We start from the raw sequence: 8,771 nt of genomic DNA, 5'->3' as shown, positions 1-8,771 counted from the left end.
CTATTGTGTACATAACAAACAACTGTCCTTCCCCTTTGACAGTCTTCCAAAGCTGTATTTTTCCTTCAGGGTAGTGCAGCTGCTAGCTATATACTCATATACCCCACAACATGAAAGAGCCTCAATCATTAATGATCTTACCCTCCACACAATATACTTGGTGACGTATCTCACCCCCATTTCATAGATTGAGAACTGAGGCATGGATTGAGGCACAGATTTTTTAGGTATTTAGGCACTGCTGCACTCAGTGTTGAAACTAACAGACTTAAGTGCCTAAATCTCACTTTCAAAAAGGAATAGGCACTAAGGAACCTATATCTCATCACTTGTTGGGTGGCAAGGACCTCTTGTGAATTACAGAGCACCTTCAACACACATTGGCTTTAGAAGGAGTCAAAAGAACCCTGTACCTCACAGAGAGCATGAAGAATCTTGGGGGATATGGTCCTTAGTGAAAAAGGTATACTGCACTGTTATGAAGACTGAAAATGATAGATGGTTCTTTTCATAGCTTAGATGGATGCTGCCTCTGACAATTGCAGAGGCCAGGAGGTTATGTATTATCAAAGTCATAAAAGTATAGTTGTCATAACAACCAGGGACTCAGCTCACTAAGTAAAGAAGACAGAGTAGATAATCTAATGAATTTTCCCAGATGCTTCAAGCCTTTAAGAAGGACTTGATCAAAAGTCAAGTAAAAATGAGTCAATGCAACAAAAGAGCCAGGGAATGGATTTTCTGATGGTGAGAATTGAAGGCTGAATTCTGAAGATGTTACTCAGACAAAACTCCTGTTGACGTCAGAGCTCAGGGAAGTTCTTTAGATTAGAGAGAGAAATTTGAGAAGAGTTTGAGTGAAGTCATTTTTTTATGAAAGAACAGAAGAGAAGGAAAAGTACCAACCAAGGCCTGCTACAAGGGCAAGAGGTACCAAAAATGGCTCGGTCCTTCATCCGCTCAAACCAATGATAGTTTTGCCCATAGGAATGGGCCTCAAATGTAATACTCATTGATTCCAAGGCCAGAAGGGACCACTCTGATCATCTAGTCTGACCTCTACACAAGTCATAGAAATTCTCCAAAATAGTTCCTTATGCATATCTTCTAGAAAAAAAATCCAATATTGATTTAAAAATTGTTAGTGATGGAGAATCCAGCATGAACCTTGGTAAATTCTTCCAGTGATCAATTGCTCTCACTGCTTAAACTTTACTCCCAGTACTTTATTTCCAGTCTGAATTTGTCTAGCTTTAGCTTTCAGCCATTGGATTGTGTTGTACCTTTCTCTGCTAAACTGAAAAGTCCACTATTAAATATTTGTTCCCCATGTATACACTTATAAACTGTATCAAGTCATGGCTTAACCTTCTCCTTAAGCTAAATAGATTTAGAAAACATGCCTTATAGTGATAGACTCAAAGATCTCATCCTTTAGTCAGTCTTGTGGCTCTTCTCTGAATCCTTTCCAATTTATCCATATCCATCTTGAATTCTGGGCACCAGAACTGGACACAATATTCCAATAGCAATTGCACCAGTGCCAAATATAGAGGTGAAATAACCTCTATGTTCCTACTTGAGATTCTCCTTTTAATGTGATCCTGGGATGTATAATCTCTTTTACTCACAGCTTCACACTGTGAGCTTATATTCAGCTGATTATCCACTGTGACCCCCAAATCTTTTTTAGAGTCACTGCTTCCCAGGATAGAGTCCCCCATTCTATAAATATAATCTATATTCTTTGTTCTTTGATGTATACATTTTCTCATATTGAAATGTATATTGTTTGCTTGGTAAACTAGTGCAAGCAATCTAGATCACTCTGAATTAGTGACCTGTTCTCTTCAGTATTTACCACTCCCCCCATTTTCTGGATCATCTGCAAACTTTGAGTCATTATTTTATATTGTCATTCAGATCCGTGATAAAAACATTTTTAAATAGCATAGGGCCAAGAACCAATCACTGAGGTACCCCACTGAAAACACATCCACTCAGTGATGATTCCCCATTTGCAGTTACATTTTGAGACCTATCTGCTAGCCAATTTTTAATCCATATTTATTGTGTGCCACTGTAACCCATGCTTCTGTTGCTGTTCCTTTTAACTGTAGTAGTCAATTTTGGTTTTGGTTTTCTTCCTGCCAGAAGAGTGGAGCAGCTGTCCACTGACTGTAGCTGATCTTGGCCTAGCTGTTAAACAAAGGAAAAAGTTCATGAACCCTTGGGCAGTAGGACATTTCCAAGGGTGGGGGCCAATTCCACTCACAAGTATAAAGAAAGAAAGAGACATCAAACTGTTCAGTTAGTTCAGCCAGACCCAGAGTGAGACAGCCATACCAGAGGGGAGGTGAAGATCTCTGCCCTGAAAGCGGATAAAAGCTTTTACTAATTGCAGCAAGAAGATAGCCACAAGGAGAAGGCAACCATCCTATTTAAAAAACTGGGCACTTGCTACTTGTTCAGCTCAGGACAATGTGGTGACATTAATGCCAAATCAGTAATGTATGTTTTAAATGCACAAGATTTGTGGCCTGTGTACTATTTGGTACTGAAGAATCTGTATGTTTGAAGACTGAGTCTCAGTTAACCCTCAAATTATTTTCTTATAAACCTAAAGCTTCTGTTTATTTGTTTTAAGTTGAGCAGCTTTACTACACGGTGGTAGCTTTATTCCAGACAGGAGCAAACTCAGGGTATGGGCATCCACAACTGCCCAAATTTGCACATTTATCTTGTGCGTTATTCACAGGGAATTCTGCTGTCAAAACATACTGAGCCCACTCACTATTCCTGCAGTAAAATGGAATTATAGTGGGTACTTGTGTGATCAAAGTTGAGGCTCTGAGCCTGTATCTGGGAATCTGTCAGTCGTAGATTTGGTCTTGCATTAAATTCGTACTAAGATGGTAGTTATATAGGCCCAGATGCACAAAGGTATTTAGTCACCTAACTGTGATGCTTCCCGGGGATACCCTGCATTGTGAGGCACCTTGCTATCACCTGCCCTTAGCATGAGAGAGCCCGGTCTGTGCCTGTCCGCAGTCCGGGGACAGGGTGGGTTAGATAGGGGGTGGGATCCCGGGGGGGGGTGGGTGGTTAGGGGCGGGGGGTCTCTGGAGGGGGCAGTCAGGGAGCAGGGGGGATTGGATGGGGCATGGGAGTCCCGGGGTCTCTCAGGAGGCGGGGGTTTATAGGGGTCAGGGCAGTCAGGGGACAGGGAGCAAGGAGGGTCCTGGGGGGGGGTGGTCTCTGGAGGGGGTGGTCAGGGGACAAGGAGCTAGGGGGGTGGATGAGTCAGGAGTTCTGGGGGGGGGCTGTCAGGAGGCAGGGGTATGGAGAGGGGTTGGGGGGAGGCAGGGAGCGGGGGGGTTGGGGGTTTTGAGGGGGGAAGTCAGGGGGCAGGAAGTAGGAGGGAGTGGATGGGGGCAGGACTAGGGCAGGGGCGGGGCTAGGTCAGGGCTCCCTGGGTGCACACCCTAATGAAATGGGCTGCGCACACCTATGCGCACATCCCATCTATCCCCCGCCCTCTGTCCCCCAATAGACCTGGTCCCCAGCTGCCGAGCCCTCCTGCTCCCTGCAGCAAGACCCGTCCCCTCTCCTGGCTCTGTCTGTCTGTCTCTTTCCCCCGCTCATCTTGCTGCTTATTGTCAGGATCTTAACGGGAAGCGATTACGTTGCTGTGGAGAGAGGTGTCATCAAGGGACCCGTCACTTGTGGCTTGAGCGCTAGCCAGTGAAGTCAGATGCCAGAAAGGTCTGTCCTTGGGAGGAGTGATGCAGACCCCACCCCACCCCACCCCTCCTTGGAAAACTCCTCTCCACAATCTTCCCGCTGGACTCACTTCTTCCTCAGACTCCCTCCCCCAGCATCTCTGCCCCCTGGAGCCCTCTCCCCCATAAACCTTCCAAAATCTCCTCCCCCTTCCCAATCCTGTAATCTCCTCTCTCCCAAAAGACCCTCCAACACCCACCCAGAATATCCCACCTCCAGGACATTCTCCTTCTCTGGAATCTTCTGATCCTTGCCTCATGCAGAAATTACCCAGGGATTACCCTCCCAAGAGTCAATCCTGGAACCCTCCCCCTTCCCCAATATCTCCTCTAAAACCCTGGCCCCCTCCTCTCTGCAGCAGTCCTTCTTTGGAGACCCCCCACCCAACACTTTCAGCATAGTGCCCTACCAGAACAGGACTGCCACTCTCCCCTACCCTCTTCCCCTACCAGACACGCACTCCAGATCTCTCCTGATGCCACTGGGATCTCCCTCTCTCTCATATCCTCACTGGACTCCCCTTGCCCCAAACTTCAGATCTTCAGAATCTATTTGTCATCAAACTTGGGCAACAGTTGTTATCCTTCTAAAGTAGTGAACTGAACTGTTTGCGTGTCTGGGGTTGTTTATGCATGGCAGGGTGTATGGGTGACAGATGTACTGTGTGTCAGTGTGTGTGTTAGGGGGAGCGCATCAGTGTCCACGCTCTATGTGTCAAAGTGTATGTGCTTCTGAGTGTGTATTTGGATGTGTTGCTGTGTGTATTTGGGGATGTCTGTGGAAATGTTTACGTTTCTATGCAGGACAAAAAAGCGCCGATGAAAGAACGCCGACGAAAGAGCGCATTCCGATACAGGTACCTCCAAATAATTTTTGAGCGGTGTCATTTTCTTCTGGACAAGCTTCGCAGCCTCCTTGCAAGTGCGGAGCTAGTGCTCCGGACTTCTTCTTCATTCATTTATAGCCCAACCTGCCTGATGATGTCATCAGCGCAGCCAGGTCCAATCCAGCCCCGTTTAGCAGGAATCTTGACTTGTTCTCACTTCGCAGGAACAAATGACACATCAGTGGGACTTGCTTTTTTCGTGCAGGAAAGCCCCTGGTACCGGGCAGTAGCTTCAATCACATAATCAAATGTGAAATGCAGTAGAAACGTCCTCTGTACACTTGTAACACTTACCACTACAGCATTAGTCAGTCTTGTAACACGTGAATCCCTTGCAAGAGCCAAGAGGCCCACATTTTTTTTTAAACATTTTGTCTTCGCTCTTTTGTTGGCGCTTTTTTTTTTTTTTTTTTTTTTTAAATCGGTTGACATGTACACTCACTCACCCAGGCACCCACACCGGCACGCGTACTCATAAGAATTGTTTCCTGCAGTGTAAACAAATGCTGAACCCTTTGGATAATTTCAAATAGTTCAGTCTGTTTGATTACTTCTTAGTGTGCGGATTGTTTTCGCTTCTCCTATACTTTTGAATAAAGTGGCACTTTTTCAACAAATCATTTAACACTTTGCTGACCAAATTCGATGGGCGTCAAATTCATAGAGCTGTGAAATTGACCTGGCTGCCCTGTGGACAGTTTTTTAAATAATTCACATTTTAAAAACAATCGTATATTGTTCATATTTATTTTATTTGTTTCCGATAAGGGATGGATAAGCACACTAAGAAGAAGAAACTATCCAGGTGGGACAGAAAGAAGATGAAGGAAGATGCAAATCGAGTAAAAGAATCGTCAAAATATGTGAAGTTGGAGGCCTACTTTTCATTCGATACGCCCACGACATCTTTTGCACCAAAGGTGGAACATTCTGAAGACTTGCTACCTACCTTCAGCCCAGGAGCTGGAGACGGTGCCCCGGCCATTGCGGCTTCACCAGAGGTAAAACCCTCTGAAGACTTGCTAGTACCTACCTTCAACCTAGGAGCTGGTTACAGCATCCGGGCTGCTGCGGCTGCACAGGTAGTGGAAGTGGAGTCCTCAGAAGACCTGATTACTTCATCAGACTATCATTCAGAGGACAAGAATGACACAGTAAGACTCTGTGCTATCGTTGACACATATAGGGAATACCCAACAGATCCACACTTGTTTTGTGACACACCTGTAACACCTGATCTAGTACGTGCTCTGCTTGAGTTAGGCCCTTGTCAGCCAGGATGTAAAGATAATTTTGACAATTTTCCAAAAGATGAAGCTGGACGTCATTTCAGTGCAACTTGGTACAAACAAAAACAAGTGAAAAGTGTTCGTACAATCGACCTGCACTGGCTGGTTTACTCACCAAAAGCAAACACTATGATTTGTTTTGCTTGTTGGCTTTTTGCAAATCAGTCAGATGCTTGGAGTGATCCAAAAACTGGTTGCAAGAAATTTGCTAAAGGTACGCACAAAATTGAAAAACATTAAAAAAGTGAAAGTCACAAAAAAGCAGAGAAAGAACTTTTCCTTACCAAATTCAGTTTGTTCAACGATAGAACAGTCTTGGCTGGTCTTCTAACGGCGGAAAGGAAAGAGATAGAAAAAAATAGGATAATTTTACGACATATTATAGATGCAGTTCTCTTTTTGGGAATTCAGGGATTGGCATTCCGCGGTCATCGCGAGTATCGAGGTTTAGGTTCCCCAAGTACAAATGAAGGCAATTTTTTGGAACTTATTAAGCTGTTGGCTAACAATGACACATTACTGGAACAACATTTATTACTGAGTGATCAAAATGCAACATATCTCAGTCCTGACATACAAAATGATCTGATACAGTCCTTATCAGCCACGCTTCTATCAAAGATAGTAGCTGAAATCAAAGTAACTAAGTACTTTGCCGTAATTGTTGACTCTACTATTGATATCAGCAGAACTGATCAATTTTCTTTATCCTTACGCTATGTAACAGTAAACGGTGATGCAGTGGAACGATTTATACAATTCAGCAAATTATCTGGAGCAAGTGCTGAAGATTTTTTCAACATTCTTCTTTCAGCAATCAAAAACTTGGGGCTGTCAATAACTATGTGTTACGGTCAGTCTTACGATGGAGCAAGCACCATGTCGGGTGAAATATCAGGTCTCCAAACTAGGATACGGGAAATTGCTCCAAATGCACTCTTTACGCACTGCTGTGCGCATAATTTTAATTTAATTCTGATTGATGCATTAGGCTCCAATATTCAAACTCGGTTGTTTTTTGGAACTCTAGAAAGTCTGTATACTTTTTTTTCTGGCAGTTTACCTCGTCTTTCAATACTAAAAGAAGAACAATGCAATCTTATTGACTCTTTCGCATTAACTCTAACGAAACTTTGTGATACCAGATGGGTGTCTAGAAAGTCAGCAGTGGAGGCAGTCTTGCAAAATTTACCAGCACTAGTAATTGCCCTGCAAAGAATTGTGAATGGTGAGATAAAAAACTGTATTCCTAAACAGCTCACTGAGGCAAAGGGTATTCTGGCAACACTCGATACTTACGAATTCTTAGTTCTTCTTATATTCTGGAGTAAAGTGCTAGAGAAGGCTTTCCATTTATCCACATATTTACAGAAAAGCAGTCTAGATCTGGTAACAGCTTCTCATTAGATTCAGATTTTTGAAAATGATATGAAAAACATTCAAAGTGAATTTGAATCTGAATTCAAACAGATTGAGAATGAAGCAACCGAGTTGGCTCGAAAATGTGATATTACTATGGAATATAAGCAGCACAGAATACGTAAGAGAAAAAGATTCCATGATGAAATTGCAGAGGATGAAGAAGGAATATTTGATGCCTGGGAGAAATTCATAGTTGAATCCTACTTAGTGTCCTTAGATTCTGTTATAAATAGCACGAGTAAAAGATTCGAGCATTTTAAAAATGTGGCTGCCAAATTTAGTAGTTTAGATCCAATGCATTTTGACAACGCGGATAATGTGAACAAATTAGAATTTTTGGCAGACATGTACAAAATTGTGGAAGAGTTTCTTTCATTTAAAGACATGTACAAAGAGATAATGAGCACTAGCGGTAGGGTAAAGTCAAGTGTCGACAAGAAACTCACCATCCACAGTGTACTGAAATTCACGATCGCCAATTATATGTGTTCCATTTATCCTAACCTTTCGAGATTGTACCAAATTTTTCTGACCTTGCCAATAAGTAGCGCAGTTGCGGAACAATCCTTTAGCCGACTCAAACTTATAAAGTCCTACCTGCGCTCTACAATGGGTGAAGATAGATTGTCTGGGTTAGCTTTGCTCTCCATTGAAAGACAATTGGCTACTGAAGTAGATTATAATAAAGTAATAGATAACTTTGCTAGAATGCAGCTTAGACGAAAGAGGCTGTTGTAGTTACTTCATAAATTATCATATTGTTTTGATCTTATCTTTGAAATGTAAAATAAGTAAATAACGTGTTTTTATTATGTTTTGATTTTATATACAATATAAATAGGTGTCATACTGTTAAACTGTTTTTATATTTTAAATGCAAAATAACATACTTGTAAAACAATATCATTCTTGTGTTTTTATTTTAAGTACAAAATATATGTATAACGAATTTAAAAGTATGTAATTAGTAATTTGATATGTCGGGTAGCGCCTTTTTTTATGTGTTCGCTCCCCCTGATGTTAGAACCTGGCCACGCCACTGTGTCCTGGGTGAGCTCCCCAACTCCACCGCCCACAGGCAACGCAAGTACTGCCCTCAAGGCCTATGCAAGCTCCGCTATCCCTCTGCAGGTTATTGATCAGAACACTCCAACCCCTGACATTTCCAAGGGTGGGGGGGCAATTCTCTCTGTATTGCTCTTAAGGGCCAAAAGAGTTAATGCTGGACAGTGCAAGGGTTAATGAACACCTATAAAAGAGTGACACTTAACTTGGGGGCAGTGGGCGTGCCTACAGAGGCCTTGGTTTTACTTATTTCCAAAAGCATTCATTCTAAAGCTGAAAGTTTATTGATCAAAACAGAAGAACAAGCAAGCAATTTAAACAAGCAC

The sequence above is a fragment of the Emys orbicularis genome, chromosome 3, assembly GCF_028017835.1.
Source record: "Emys orbicularis isolate rEmyOrb1 chromosome 3, rEmyOrb1.hap1, whole genome shotgun sequence".
In the NCBI taxonomy this organism is placed as follows: Eukaryota; Metazoa; Chordata; order Testudines; family Emydidae; genus Emys; species Emys orbicularis.
The sequence above is the reverse complement of the archived record's forward strand: the minus strand, read 5'-3'. Positions refer to the sequence as shown.